At 45.0% G+C, this 15,220-nt stretch overlaps 1 protein-coding gene across 1 annotated transcript in view; it reads right to left on the minus strand.

Annotated features, from left to right (window-relative positions):
• Positions 1 to 7,078, minus strand: part of PRDM11 (PR/SET domain 11) — a 38,521-nt gene extending 31,443 nt beyond the window's left edge. Inside the window, 1 exon segment of the mRNA XM_077450293.1 lies at positions 6,928 to 7,078. The gene's annotated coding sequence lies outside the window, so the exon portion shown is untranslated.
• Between the last annotated feature and the right edge of the window lie 8,142 nt (positions 7,079 to 15,220).

Here is a 15,220-nt window from a genome sequence, read left to right on the forward strand (position 1 = left end):
TTTCACTTAGGGGTGTACTCACTTTTGTTGCCAGCAGTTTAGACATTAATGGCTGTGTGTTGAGTTATTTTTAGGGGACAGAAAAATTACACTGTTATACAAGCTGTACACTCACTACTTTACATTGTAGACAAGTGTCATTTCTTCAGTGTTGTCACATGAAAAGATAGAAGAAAATATTCACAAAAATGTGAGGGGTGTACTCACTTTTGTGAGATACTGCATATATGCATGCTGACATCAGGAGAGAGGAGAGCGATCAAGAGATGAGCTTACTGGGCTGCTTCCCCTTTTACTGCCCAGTCACAGGTTGAGGGCGAGTCCAGGACAACCTGGGCTCAGAGGAAGCAGGTTGAATGGTGCTGCCCATTGGACTGAGGACATCTAATAGATTTTAGGATTGAAGATGAATGGTTTTGTTATTTTTTAGGATATAAAAAAGGAAATATGTGTATGCCTGGTGTTTAGCCAAGTCTCAGAGAGACATACAAAAAGCTTTCATAGCCGATTTCCTTATGAGACTGCTAGCCCCCTGCCCTGTCAATAAAGGGAATTAATAAATAAGTGGAAAATACCGCTTTATGGCCACTAGATGGAGCTGATGGAAGCACAGAAAATAGATACAATGTAGCTATTCTAGAGAACGCTGGAGGGAATTAGTACACAATCGATACTGCAATATGGGCACTAGACGGAGCTGAGGGAATTATACGAAATACAAACAAATTAGTAAAAAGAGATACAATGTAACAATTCTAGAGAACGCTGGAGGGAATTAGTGAAAAGTCGATACTGCAATATGGCCACTAGACGGAGCTGAGAGAATTATACGGAATACAAACATCTTAGTAAAAAGAGATACAATGTAACAATTCTAGAGAACGCTGGAGGGAATAAGTACATACATGGAAAATATTGCAATATGGCCACTAGATGGAGCTGAGGAAATCATGGGGAATAAGTAGATCTTAGTAAGAGGAGATACAATGTAACAACTCTAAAGAACACCGGAGAGCAGAAGTAAAGAAATGGAAAATACATTATGGCCACTAGATGGAGCTGAGGGAATCACAGAGAATAAATAGATCTTAGTAAGAGGAATTACAAAGTAACAATTCTAGAGAACGACGGAGGGAATTAGTAAATAGATGAAAAATATTGCAATATGGCCACTAGATGGAGCTGAGGGAATCATAGGGAATAAATAGATCTTAGTAAGAGGAGTTACAATGTAACAATTCTAGAGAACGCTAGAGGGAATTAGAACATACATGGAAGATACTGCAATATGGCCACTAGATGGAATCACAGGGAATTAAAGCAGAAGTAAAGGCAACTTTATGAAAATGTGATGACAGGCAGAGTACTTATGGCAGAAGACACCCTATTGGTCTCTTCTGCCATAAATGCATCCTTCAGCCTGTCAGCCATCATGTACACTGAGCTGCGCATGAGCAGCTTAGTCATTTACGACCCTGATCTGTGCCGTGGCATGCGCAGGAGTGACGTCATCACGGCCCGGCCTATCAAACAACTGAAGGCATGGAACCCCAAAGTGAGACCGAGAGAAGATAGAAGCATCGGGGGCCAGCTGGATCAATCTAACCACATCGCTGGAGGGCACCTTCTGACAGGTAAGTCTGTCATATATGCTGAGAATACTAGCACATTATGGAATAACCCATCTGGGGAACCCCAAAATAAAGATTATATGGAAGAGTTTACAACTGCTTCAATAGATACAATGTAACAATTCTAGAGAATGCTAGAGGGAATTAGAACATGCATGGAAGATACTGCAATATGGCCACTAGAGGGAGCTGAGGGAATTATAGGGAAAAAAACAGATCTTAGTAAGAAGAGATACAATATAACAATTCTACAGAACGCTGGGGGGAACTAGTATATAAATACAACCATTTCTACTATAGGATCCTTGTATATTTGCCAATTCCCTTCTGAGTTCTCTAGAATAGTTACAATATATCTCCTCTTACAAAGATGTAATTATTCCCCATGATCCTCAGCTCCATCTGGTGGCCATACTGTAGTATTTTCCTGATTTGGTTGTTATGTTCTTTATGAATGAACCTATCTATACTCTTACCCATAATATTTGAAGAACATTCAACCAGATGAGAAATAGCTTAAGAACATTCAGCTTTACCTCATTCTCACCATAGCTCATTAGCTTATAATATTATATATATATATATATATATATACATATACACACACACACACACACAGAGTACATTATGTATTATGTAGCTGGCTCATTACCAGAACTGCACATTATATATATCCTACTGATGTGAATAGGGCTTGACAAGGCATCATGGGGAGCACAGGGTGGGTGCACACAGTAGTAGTACATGACATAACTGCACACTGGCTATGCCGATTACACAGGATATGAGTATCTCTGATTGTGTGGAGAGGATGTAAAGCAGTACGTGCAACAGTCTACACTACACAAACACACTATGCCGTGTACCAGCAGATGTGTGTGCATTGTAGGATGTGGTTTACACAGCACGGCGTGTAGATGCTGTAGTACGCAGCAGAGTGGGCATTGTCTAGACTATGATAGTACACGGGAGGATGGGTAGTGTAGTACGTGTGAGTGGTGTAGGTTGTGTAGTACGTGGCAGGGTGAGTAGTGTAAATTGTGTAGTACGTGGCAGGGTGAGTAGTGTAGATTGTGTAGTACGTGGCAGGGTGAGTAGTGTAGATTGTGTAGTACGTGGCAGGGTGAGTAGTGTAGATTGTGTAGTACGTGGCAGGGTGAGTAGTGTAGATTGTGTAGTACACGGGAGGGTGAGTAGTGTAGATTGTGTAGTACACGGGAGGGTGAGTGGTGTAGATTGTGTAGTACACGGGAGGGTGAGTAGTGTAGATTGTGTAGTATGTGGCAGGGTGAGTAGTGTAGTATGTGGCAGGGTGAGTAGTGTAGTATGTGTAGTACAAGGCAGGGTGAGTAGTGTAGATTGTGTAGTACACGGGAGGGTGAGTAGTGTAGTATGTGGCAGGGTGAGTAGTGTAGATTGTGTAGTACAGGGGAGGGTGAGTAGTGTAGTATGTGTAGTACAAGGCAGGGTGAGTAGTATAGTATATGGCAGGGTGAGTAATGTAGATTTTGTAATTGATTAGATTAGTATAGATTGTGTAGTATGTGGCAGGGTGAGTAGTGTAGTATACAGCAGGGTGAGTACTGTAGATTGTGTAGTACACGGGAGGGTAAGTAGTGTAGTACACAGCAGGGTGAGTAATGTAGTACACAGGAGGATGAGTAGTGTAGTATGTGTAGTACACGGGAGGATGAGTAGTGTAGTACACGGGAGGATGAGTAGTGTAGATTGTGTAGTACACAGCAGAGTGAGAAGTATAGATTATATAGTACACAGCAGGGTGTGTAATGTGTTGGTTGTGTAGTAAACAGGGTGGGGGTAGTACACAGCAAGGCGAGTAGGTTGTGTTGTAGCCAGCACAATGTGTGTAGTCTATAGCAATGGTGTGTAGGCTGTGCGGTGTACACTGAGCAAGGTGTGTAGGTTGTGTAGTATATAGTACACAGCAAGGTTTGCAGGGTGTGTGTAGTGTAGATTGTGTTGTATACAGCAGGGTTTGCAGGGTGTGTATTGCACTGTACACAGAAAGATATTTACAGAGTGTACATTGTGTAGGTATGCAAGTTGTGTAGCGTATAGTAGTACAGAACAGAGAGTGTATTGTACATTGTGTAAGTTTGTAGATTGCATAGTGTACATTGTGTAGGGTGTTTGTAGTGCAAATTGTGTTAGGGTGTACTGTACACGGTGTAGATTTGTAAGGTGCATACTGTACAGTGTATAGGTTTATACAATGTAAAGTACACAGCAGGGTGTGTATAGTGTACAATGTGTTGGTTTTCACGGTGTGTAGGCTGTACTGAACAGTACACAACAAGGTGTGTAGGTTGTGTTATGCCGCGTACACACGACCGGACTTTCCGGCAGACTAGGTCCGAAGGGATTAGTCCGTCGGACAATCCGATTGTGTGTGGGGCTAATCCGATCGTTTTTTCAAAGAAAGAAAGAATCCGACGGACCTAGAAATAGAAAGTTTCCAATCTATGCAACGGACTCAATTCCGACAGACTAAAAATCGGGAAAAACGTTCGTCTGTGTGCCGGTCCGACGGACCAAATATGATACAAGGGCAGCTATTGGCTATTGAACTTCTTTTTCTAGTCCCGTCGTACGTCATCACGTTCAAAACTAAGGGACTTTCGAATGGACTTAGTCTGTTTGTGTGTGGCCAAGTCCATTCATTCAGAAAGTCCGTTGTGAAGTCCGGCCGTGTGTACGCGGCATAAGATGTGTATTTGTACACAGCAGGGTGCGTAAGCTGTGTAGTTGTACAGTACACATTACGGTGTGTAGAATGTGTTGTACTCAGCAGGGTGTAAGTAGTGTACCTAATGTAGTTTCTGTAGGGTGCGTAGGTTGTGTAGTTGTACACTGTGTAGGGTGTGTGTAGTGTACAGTTTGTAGCACACAGTAGCAAGTGCGTTTAGGTTGTGCATTATATTGTACACAAAAGGATGTGTAGGTTGTGTAGTAGTACACTATGTATGGTGTATTTTATAGTAAAAACACAGCAGGGTGTGTGGGGGTTGTGTATTGTATCAGATTGTGTAGTGTATGTAAGTGTGCACAGGAGGGTGTGTGCATCTTGCAGTTTATAGGCTGTGTAGTAGTTTGTGCAGGGTGTGTAGGTTGATTATTTGTACACAGCAGGGTGAATAGTTTTACACTATGCAGGTTGTACAATTCACAACAGGGTGTGTAGTGTTGTAGAGTCTATAGTATACTATGTAGGGTGTGTATTTGCACACTGTGTGTAGTAGTAGTACACTGTATAGGGTGTGTAGCAAAGTATATATTAGGGTGTGTATGTGCACAGTGTGTGTAGTAGTACTACTGTGTAGGGTGTGTAGTATACAGTAGGGTGTGAATTTGCAGTGTGTGAAGTAGTAGTAGTGCACTGCATAGGGTGTCTACCAGTGTGTGTATAGTAGGACACAGGGTGTGTATTTGCAGTGTGTGTGTGTGGTAGTAATACATGGTGTAGGGTGTGTATTGTGGGGGTAGTAGCACACAGAGTGTGTATTTGCACAGTATGTGTATAGTAGTACACTGTGTAGTAGTGTGTGTAGTTTATAGCAGCACACAATCTGTGTAGTAGTACTCTGGGTGCGTATTTGCACAGTGTGTATTGCGTAGTGCAGTACCAAAAATATGTATTACTATATATTATAATATATAATATTAAATGTGTATTACTCTGGGTGTGTAGTATAGATCCAGTAGTAGTACTCAGGGTGTGTAGTATAGTAGCAGTACTCAGTGTATAGTATAGTAGTAGTATTAGTCTGGGTGTGTAGTATAATAATAGTAGTAGTATTACTCTGGGTGTGCAGTATAATAGTAGTAGTATTAGTCTGGGTGTGCAGTATAATAGTAGTAGTATTACTCTGGGTGTGCAGTATAATAGTAGTAGTATTACTCTGGGTGTGCAGTATAATAGTAGTAGTATTACTCTGGGTGTGCAGTATAATAGTAGTAGTATTACTCTGGGTGTGTAGTATAATAGTAGTAGTATTACTCTGGGTGTGCAGTATAATAGTAGTGGTATTACTCTGGGTGTGCAGTATAATAGTAGTAGTATTACTCTGGGTGTGCATTATAATAGTAGTGGTATTACCCTGGGTGTGCATTATAATAGTAGTGGTATTACTCTGGGTGTGCATTATAATAGTAGTGGTATTACTCTGGGTGTGTAGTATAATAGTAGTGGTATTACTCTGGGTGTGTAGTATAATAGTAGTGGTATTACTCTGGGTGTGTAGTATAATAATAGTAGTATTATTACTCTGGGTGTAGATCCAGTAGTAGTACTCAGGGTGTGCAGTATAGTAGTAGTACTCAGAGTGTATAGTATAATAGTAGTATTATTACTCTGGGTGTATAGTATAGAAGTAGTAGTAGTGCTCAGGGTGTGTAGTATTAGTCTGGGTGTTTAGCATTAGTATTATTACTCAGGGTGTGTAGTAGTAGTATTATTACTCATTGTGTGTAGTGTAGTATAGTAGTAGTATTACTCTGGGTGTGTAGTAGTAGTAGTAGTCTGTGTGTGTAGTATAGTAGTATTATTACTCAGGGTGTGTAGTGCAGTAGTAGTCTGTGTGTGTAGTATTATTATTACTCAGGGTGTGTAGTAGTAGTATTAGTGTGTAGTAAAGTAGTAGTATTATTACTCAGGGTGTGTAGTGCAGTAGTAGTATGTGTGTTGTGTAGTGTAGTAGTAGTATTATTACTCAGGGTGTGAAGTGCAGTGGTAGTATGTGTGTTGTATAGTGGTAGTATGTGTGTTGTGTAGTATTATTACTCAGGGTGTGTAGTGTAGCTCTCCGGGCCGGATGTTGCACACACAGCAGGAATATGACACTCTGACCTCACAGGGCCTCTCCAGCTGCACCCTGAGCCCACCTGGCTTGTAACCCCGCCCTTTCCTTCCTTCAGTCCCGCCCATCGCCATAGACCGCTGTGCCAACACTCCCCGCCCCTCCCACTCTCGATTGGCCACCTCGCCAGTCAGTCGCGGCTCACGGGCGTGGCCAGCGAGCGATACATTGTAACAAGAGAGAAACAGTGGCGGGCGCGCGCCTGTGTAAGAAGCGATGCGCGCTCCCGCGCCCTACCTGCACCCACATATCTTCACCCCCCCCCTTTCAGTACCGGGCACCCCCTCCCCCTCAGCACCCCGGCTCCGGTCCGGTACAGCCCGGCCCTCCTCCCTCTCTGCTTGCCCGGGTCAGACGGGTGTGGGCCCGTCACTCGCCCGCCCGGCCAGTCGCCACATTGGCTAGTAGCGGGGACTCACCTCTCCGAGGGCCGCTCCCGGCTCGGGGGGGTCCCGGGGTGTCTCCTCCGGGCCGTGCACGGAGCGCTCAGAGCGGCCGGCTCCTCCTCTCCCCTCCGCCGCCGCCGCCGCTGCTGCTGCCAGCTGTGACCACCATCTTCTCCCAGCACAGGAAATGACGGAGGAACCGGCGGAGCCGGACCCCCGAGCAACGGGGCCCTCCCCACCCCCGCCCCGCACACCCGGGGGCCCCTCACCCCGGGCCCCTCCGGCATCGCATTAACCCTCCCTGTGCCGGGTGACTATGGAGGGTTAACCCCTTGTGTGCCGGGCATGACCCCTTCCCCCTCCCTGTCCTGGAGGGGGGGGGGGTCACCGCCCACATGGTGCCCAATAATCATCACATGGCACGGCCCAACTCCGGGGCAAAAATCATTTTATTTAAAGTGGAACTACGAGCAAAACTTTTTTTTTTTTCCATTGTCAGGTTTTTTCCCCCCATCTGTGTCCCCATCAGGGAGATTTCTCTTCACTTCCTGTCCCACAACCAAAACAGGAAGTGACAGGAAATTCCTGCAAATTAGCCACTTGCCCTCCGGAAGGTTTTACCCCATCTATGTGGGTATTTTAAATTTTTTTTTTGCTTTTGAGCCCTGCGCTCCTTTATGGCTCCATTCACACACGATCGCGGGGGCCAAATCACTGCGATTCCGCCCCCAAGATTAACTTCGAAAATTGAACAAATAGGTCTGGATGGCCGCACTCCAATGAAAACGATTTCTTTATTGTTATAATAAATCCCTGCAGCAAGGATAAAACCACTGACGCGTTTCACATTGTTATAGCAGGTGCTTATTCATAGCACTACTTTACGGCTCCATTCCACACGATCGCAGGGCCAAATCGCCGCGATTCCGCCCGCAAATTGAACTGCGAAACTTAAAACAAAGAGGTCTGGATGGTCGCACTCCAATGAAAACGATTTCTTTATTGTTATAATAAATCAGTTCCGCAAATGATAAAACTTTTGACGCGTTTCACACCGTTATAGCAGGTGCTTATTCATAGCGCTACTTTACAGGTCTGTTCACACACCATCGCGGGGCCAAATCGCTGCGATTCCGCCAGCAAGAATTGAACTGGCTGCAGAACGCGTTTGCGATGCCGTTACTTCTAATGGCCGCGATTACGCCTGCGATCGTGCGTGAATGGAGCCTTTTCCTGGTAATGGTGCGGTTATGTGACACTGTACACAAATAAAATTGTTGTCTTTTTTTTTTTTTCCCCAAAAATAGAGCTTTCTTTTGGTGGTATGTTATCACCGCTGCGCTGCTTTTTTTTTTTTTTTTTTTTTTTTTTTTTTTGCGCTATAAACAAAAAAAATTAAAAACAATATTTTTTTACTTTCTGCTACAAAACACATCCAATACAAAATGTAAAAAAATCAAATCTCTTCATTAATTTAAGCCAATATGTATTCTGCTACATATTTTTGGTCAAAAAAATAAATTCCTAAATAAGTGTAAATTGATTGGTTTGTGCAAAAGTTATAGCGTCTACAAACTATGGGATATATACTGGAATTTATTTATTTTTTTCATTTTTTTTCTTCTTTTTTTTTAAATATTTTTTTTCTTCTTTTTTTTTTTTTATTTTTATTTTTTTATATATATACTAGCATAGGCATGCACACATCCTGGGAACACCCTAATCACCCTGTGCTGTGCAGATCCCCACCTGCCAGCTAACTGGCTGCAGAGAAAGGGATTGAGGAATCTCTGTCCTCAGTCCCTTTCTCTGTCTCAAAGGTGGGAACACCAAAGGTCTGTTTAGACCCCCTGAAATTTCTCAACCCCGCCCCCATGGGGCTGCTAGAAAAAAAAGTAAAAATATAATAAAACTTTTTTTTGTAAAAAAATAAAATAAAATTGTAAAACAAAAAAAAATGCTAAAAAAAATTACTGACTCCAACCTCTGCCCTACTTCTATACCTATATCTATATATATATATATATATATCTATAGATATAGATATATATACATAGTATATATGTACACACACACGCATATGTACGCTCCTTGAGGGCGGGGACTGATGTGAATGCACAACTATATATGCAAAGCGATGCGTATATTGACGGCGCTATATAAATACCTTAAAAAAATAAAATTATAAAACGAAAAAAAGGATAAAAAAGAAACTACTGACACCAACCTCTGCCCTACTGCTATGTCTATATATATATATATATATATATATATATATGTACACACGGGCATATGTACGCTCCTCGAGGGTAGGGACTGATGTGAATGCACAACTATATATGTAAAACGCTTTGTAAATTGACGGCGCTATATAAGTACCTGAAATAAATTAAGAAAATAAAATTATAAAACTAAAAAAAAATTATAAAAAAAACTGCTGACACCAACCTCTGCCCTACTGCTATATCTATATATACACAGTATATATGTACACACGTGCATATGTATGCCCCTAGAGGGTGGGGACTGATGTGAATGCGCAAGTATATATGTAAAGCGCTGCGTAAATTGAGGGTGCTATATAAGTACCTTAAATAAAAAATAAATAAATATGTGTTTGAGCTTCAGGGTGCACACCCATATATAATAGTAATGGCGGCGATCAGCAACCTATAGCAGGACTGCGATACCGCGGCAGGAAGTCAGACGCTAACTGACACTTTGTGGGAACCAGTGACCCTAATACAGTGAGCAGTGCTAAAAATATGCACTGTCACTGTACTAATGCCACTGGCTGGGAGAGGTTAAACATCTAGGGCAGCCATTCTCAACCCGGGTTCCTCCAAAGGTTGCTAGGGGTTCCTCCAAAGGTTGCTAGGGGTTCCTTGGAACCTTAGGGTTCCTCCAAAGGTTGGTGGGGTTCCTTGGAACCTTAGGGTTCCTCCAAATGTTGCTAGGGGTTCCTTGGAACCTTAGGGTTCCTCCAAAGGTTCCTAGGGGTTCCTTTGACCCTTAGGGTTCCTCCAAAGGTTGTTGGGGTTCATTGGAACCTTAGGGTTCCTCCAAAGTTTGCTAGGGGTTCCTTGGACCCTTAGGGTTCCTCCAAAGTTTGCTAGGGGTTCCTTGGACCCTTAGGCAGAAATGAAGACCCACGTTAATATAAGTGATTCTGCGCAGGAGGGCTGCCCTGTAGCTGTATATCTGCTATTTAGTGTCTGACTGTGGGAGTCAGGCTTGTAACTGTCAACCTTGCAATGCCTCATGGGATTTGTAGTTTCGAAACAGCTGGAGGGCCGCCAGTTTGAGACCCCTGGAGCCTTAAAGTGGTTGCAAAGTCAGAAGGGTTTTTCTCTTAAAGCGGAGTTCCACCCAAAAATGGAACTTTCGCTTTAAGGGAAGGTGACCCCCTGGCATGCCACATTTGGCATGTCATTTTTTTTTTTGGGGGGGGGAGCGGATATCCTCTTTTTAGAGAATTCCAGCTTCAACTTCCTCCTGGCGCACCACGGCGCCGGAAGCAAGTTCACCCCCCCCCCCCCCCTCTCAGCAATCGCAGAGAGGAGGGGGAGATGAGCGGGGCTTCGATCCCCTGCATCGCTGGACCCTGCGACAGGTAACTCCTCTTTAATGCATTCTACCTGAGCCTCCTCTGTGTTTAGTGATGTCCACGAGTTCCTCAGGCGTCCTGAGCTCTCCCTCCCGATTGGCTGAGACACTGGCTCCCGCTGCTGTCACAGTCAGTAAGCCAATCAGGAGAGAGAGGGGGCGGGGCCGAATTGGGGCTCTATGTCTGAATTGACACAGGGGCTCGACAGCAGGGAGGGGCCAGGAGAGGCGGATCAGGGCTGCTCTGTGCACAACCATTTCACAGAGCAGGTAAGTACATAACATGTTTGTTATTTTTATAGGGGAATAAAATGAGACTTTACAATCATGTTGGTTGGAAAGGCACAAGGTTTTTTAATGTCGGGAAATGGATAAACAGGCAGGTCGCAAAGGTAGTGCATTTGCCTTCGCCCGATCACACGGTACAGCAGTACCATGCGATCCAGTTGCCGTGCGTTTTATGAAGTAGTACATGCATTACTTTTGCTGCAGTCTGGCGTGATTTAAGCCCGTTCAAACGAATGGGCTGAAATTGCACCGTACGCGAATCGCATGTGAATCGCACAGGAACGCACGCCACAAGCCTGTGTGGTTCATGGTGTGAACTGGCCCCAAAGCCCCATTCACACTAAGTGTAGTAGCAGCTTACGTTCCAACCCACATTTTTTGGCATGCCACTCATAGATCAGCCAATTGTGGTCTGCCCTTCGTGTGACAAATGTGCTAAAGAAGACCACACAACAAAATGCATATCTGTTCGCCGCATTTCAGGTGCCATAAAGAATTAATGACACCACAAGCGGGACGCGTGCTTTGTCACTTTTTTTTTTTTTTGTGCATTCAGGGAACACACAGCCATGTATAGGGCCCCAAACCCTCTCTGTGCGGGCACTGTGTGTTAACCCTTTGCTTCCTGGGAAGACGCCTGCTGTCACACTGGCCACATGCTAGCCTGTGGCTGGTCTGGATTTAGGCTGACATGGTGTTATCGGTAGCACATTCCTAACCCTTTGTGTGCTGGAAATATGCATGCTGGCACAGTGCCAACTCTCTCTGTCCTGGGGTGATCTCTGCTATCTGGTCACATGCTAGCCCATGGCTGATCTGTTTACATGGAGGAGCATGCTTAACCCTTGCTGTGCTGGTACAGGGTTAACCCTTCCTTTCCTGGGCTGAATTCTGACATCACACTGCCCACATACTACTAGTCCATGGCTGGTCTGGTTGTATGCTGGCATAGTGTTAACCCCTTCTGTGCTGGGGTGATGTCTGCCGCCACAACTGGTCACATGCTAGCCCGATAACGATGTGATTGCATGGTGGGACATTCTTAACCCCTTCTGTGCTGGCAAGGTGTTAGCCCATGGCTGGTCTGGTTGTATGCCGGCATGGCGTTAACCCTCTCTGTGCTGGGGGTCATGTCTTGTCATGCTGGCCTTATGCTAGCCCAGTAATAATCTCAATGAATGGTGATGCATTCTTAACCCTTTCTATGCTGAGGTGATGCCTGCTCTCACACTGGCCACCTGCTTCTGATTGTAGACTGGCATGTTATTAACCTTTTGCGTGCTGGACACATGCATGACTACCTTCTGTGCTGACAGGGTGTTAACCTTTTAATTCCTGTCTGCTGCCACACTGGCCACAATATTCTGATTGCACGATGGAACATTCTTAACCCTCTCTGTGCTGGCACCGTGTTAACCCTTTGTTTCTGGGAAAATGCCCGCTGTCACACTGGCCTTATGCTAGCCCATGGCTGGTCTGGGTGTATGCAGGCCTGGTGTTAACCCTTTCTGTGCTGGGGAGATGTCTGGTCATGTTGGCCACATGCTAGCCCAATGATCAGGGCTGTCTTATCCCTCCTGTGTTAAATTGTATTGTAAGTGTATTGTCTGCCCTCATGTTGCAAAGCACTGCGCAAACTGTTGGCGCTATATAAGTCCTGTACAATAATAATCATGATCTGACTGCATGATGATATATTCTTAACCCTTTCTGTGCTGGAGTGATGTCTTGTTACACTGGCCACATGCTGGCCCAATAACGATCTGATTGCATGGTGATACATTCTTAACCCTTTCTGTGCTGGGTACACACACGACCAGCTCCTGTGCTGGCACGGTGTTAACCCTCTCTGTGCTGGGGGGTGAGGATTTTTTTCACACTGGCCATATACTAGCCCGCTTGGCAGATATGCCTGTATAGTGGCACACCTTAAACCCTTTCTTTGCTATCATGGTGTTGTTAACCCTTTCTTTTCTCATTTGAATTCCTATGTCTCACTGACCACATGCTAATCTGGCTGTACGCTGGCATGGCGTTAACCCTTTGTGTGCTGGGGTGGCCACGTATTCAGTAATGATCTGATGGCATTGTGGAACATTCTTAACCCTTTTCTGTGCTGGACGCATGCATGACCCAGTTCTGTGCTGGCAGAGTGTTTCTTTTCCAGAATGATGCTTGCTGTCACACTGGCCATGTGTTAGCCTATGTCTGGTTGTATGGCATCATGGTGTTAACCCTCTCTGTGCCGGGGTTGATGACTTCTTTCACACCGGCCACATACTAAACCACTTGGCAGATCTGCCTGTATGGTGGCACACCATTAACCCTTTCTGTGCAGGCACAGTACTAACCCTTTCTGTGCTAGTGATGGGTCTGCGCCCATGATGACCCGACCTGCTGGTACATTCTTAACCCTCTCCAAGCTGGTCACATACATATGATCTATTTCTGTTTTGGAGCTGTGTTAACCCTCTCTGTGCCAGGGCCATGCTCTTACACTGGCCACCCATATAGCTGTCCTCTGCCTGTGGAAATGTTAATTCCTTCTGTGCCTGTGCCCATGGGGACCTGCTGGAACATTCTTAAGCCTCTCCAAGCAGGCCACATGCATATGATCTACTTCTGTGCTGGTACCACGTTAACCCTCTCAGTGCCAGGGCGATGCTGCCCTTAAGCTGGTCCCTGCTAGCCCGGCTGTCATCTACTGGTAGAAAGTTAACCCTTTTTGTGCTGGTCACATGCATGATCTGCTTCTTTGCTGGGCTAAGGGGTTATGTGCAGACTGGCCACATACCAGCTTAATGTGTTTAGCATTAACCCCTTCCTTACTCAGATGCCTGGTTCCCAAATGCAGGGACAAATTCCTTTACTGGCATGATGCTAACCCTTGCTGTATAAGGTTGATGCCCGTGTCACACACTAGCCCCTCACTAGCCCATCTGTTATTGGGTTAACCCTCTCTGTGCTAGGAGAGTGCCTGTGTGCTCCCAGTCTGACCTCCTAGGTAATCTACATATCTGCTGGCACAATGTTAACCCTTTCTTCTATAAGATATGTCTGGCTGCATACTAGCCCATGTGTGTTAACTCTTTCTTTACTGCTTGCTCAAGTATTGGCCACATATATACTAATATATGGTCTAATTGCAAAGGATACACTGCGATGTCTGTTCCCGTTTCTAGGCTGGTATGGTTTTAACCCTTGTGGTACTGGGCAGTGCCAGCTGTTGCTTTGGCCCCCATGACATCCGATAGTAGTGTAATAATCCAGGCTGGCACAGAGCCACCTACTCCGGGGCTGGCCACATGTTCTGCTTTTGAGTTGGCAAATTAACCTTTTGCATACCCGAATGATGACCTGTTGTTTGACTGGCCACATACTTGCCTCTATAGGATCTGATCCAATGCTTGCAGTGCTGGGGTGATGCCTGCAGCCAAGCTGGTCCCATTCTATCCAATGTTTGCCCAGCCTTGGTGCGTAAAATAAAAGCAAATTAAACTTACGTTTTAACCCTTTGCAGTGCTGAAATTATGCTTGCAGTATACTAGGAGAATACTGTTCTACCCATTTATAAGATATTTCCAACTCATGGCATGTACATAGCAAAAATTACACCCCAAAATATATTCTGCTTCTCCTCCTGAGTACGGCGATACCACGTGTGAGACTTTTACACAGCCTGGCCACATAGAGAGGCGCAACATGCAGGGAGCATCATCAGGTGTTCTAGGGACATGCATTTCAAATCTAATTTGACTACCTATTACACTTTTGTGAGGCACTGATGGGCATTGTAGTGGCACAGATGAGTAATGATGTGGCATGGATGAGCCCTGATGTGGCATGGATTTGGCATGGATGATGAGTACTGATGTGGCATGGATGTGGCACGAATGAGCACTGATATGGCATGGTTGTGTCACGGATGAGCACTGATGTGGCATGGTTGTGGCACGGATGAGTACTGATGTGGCATGGTTGTGGCACGGATGAGCACTGATGTGGCATGGTTGTGGCACGAATGAGCACTGATATGGCATGGTTGTGTCACGGATGAGCACTGATGTGGCATGGTTGTGGCACGGATGAGTACTGATGTGGCATGGTTGTGGCACGGATGAGCACTGATGTGGCATGGTTGTGGCACAGATGAGAACTGATGTGGCAATGATGAGAACTGATGTGGAACGGATGATGTAGCAAATATTAATTTGCATTTCTAACACACTTGGGTGGACTCTGAGCTCTGAGTCCACCTTTTTTGAAGCCTATCAGACCTTATGGCTCTAATCAGGTGCTTCAAAAATACACCTCCGCCGCTGTAATTCAGGTGCCTGGTGTCCGAAAAGGGGCCTGACACATGAAAAGGGGGTGGTGGCGGCGCTGCGGCGACGATGGATAGATTCATGCAATGCATGAATCTATCCATTAG

Source organism: Lithobates pipiens, unplaced genomic scaffold (genome assembly GCF_037356315.1).
Source record: "Lithobates pipiens isolate NorthernLeopardFrog02 unplaced genomic scaffold, aLitPip1_a1.2 Scaffold_10, whole genome shotgun sequence".
Classification (NCBI taxonomy): domain Eukaryota; kingdom Metazoa; phylum Chordata; class Amphibia; order Anura; family Ranidae; genus Lithobates; species Lithobates pipiens.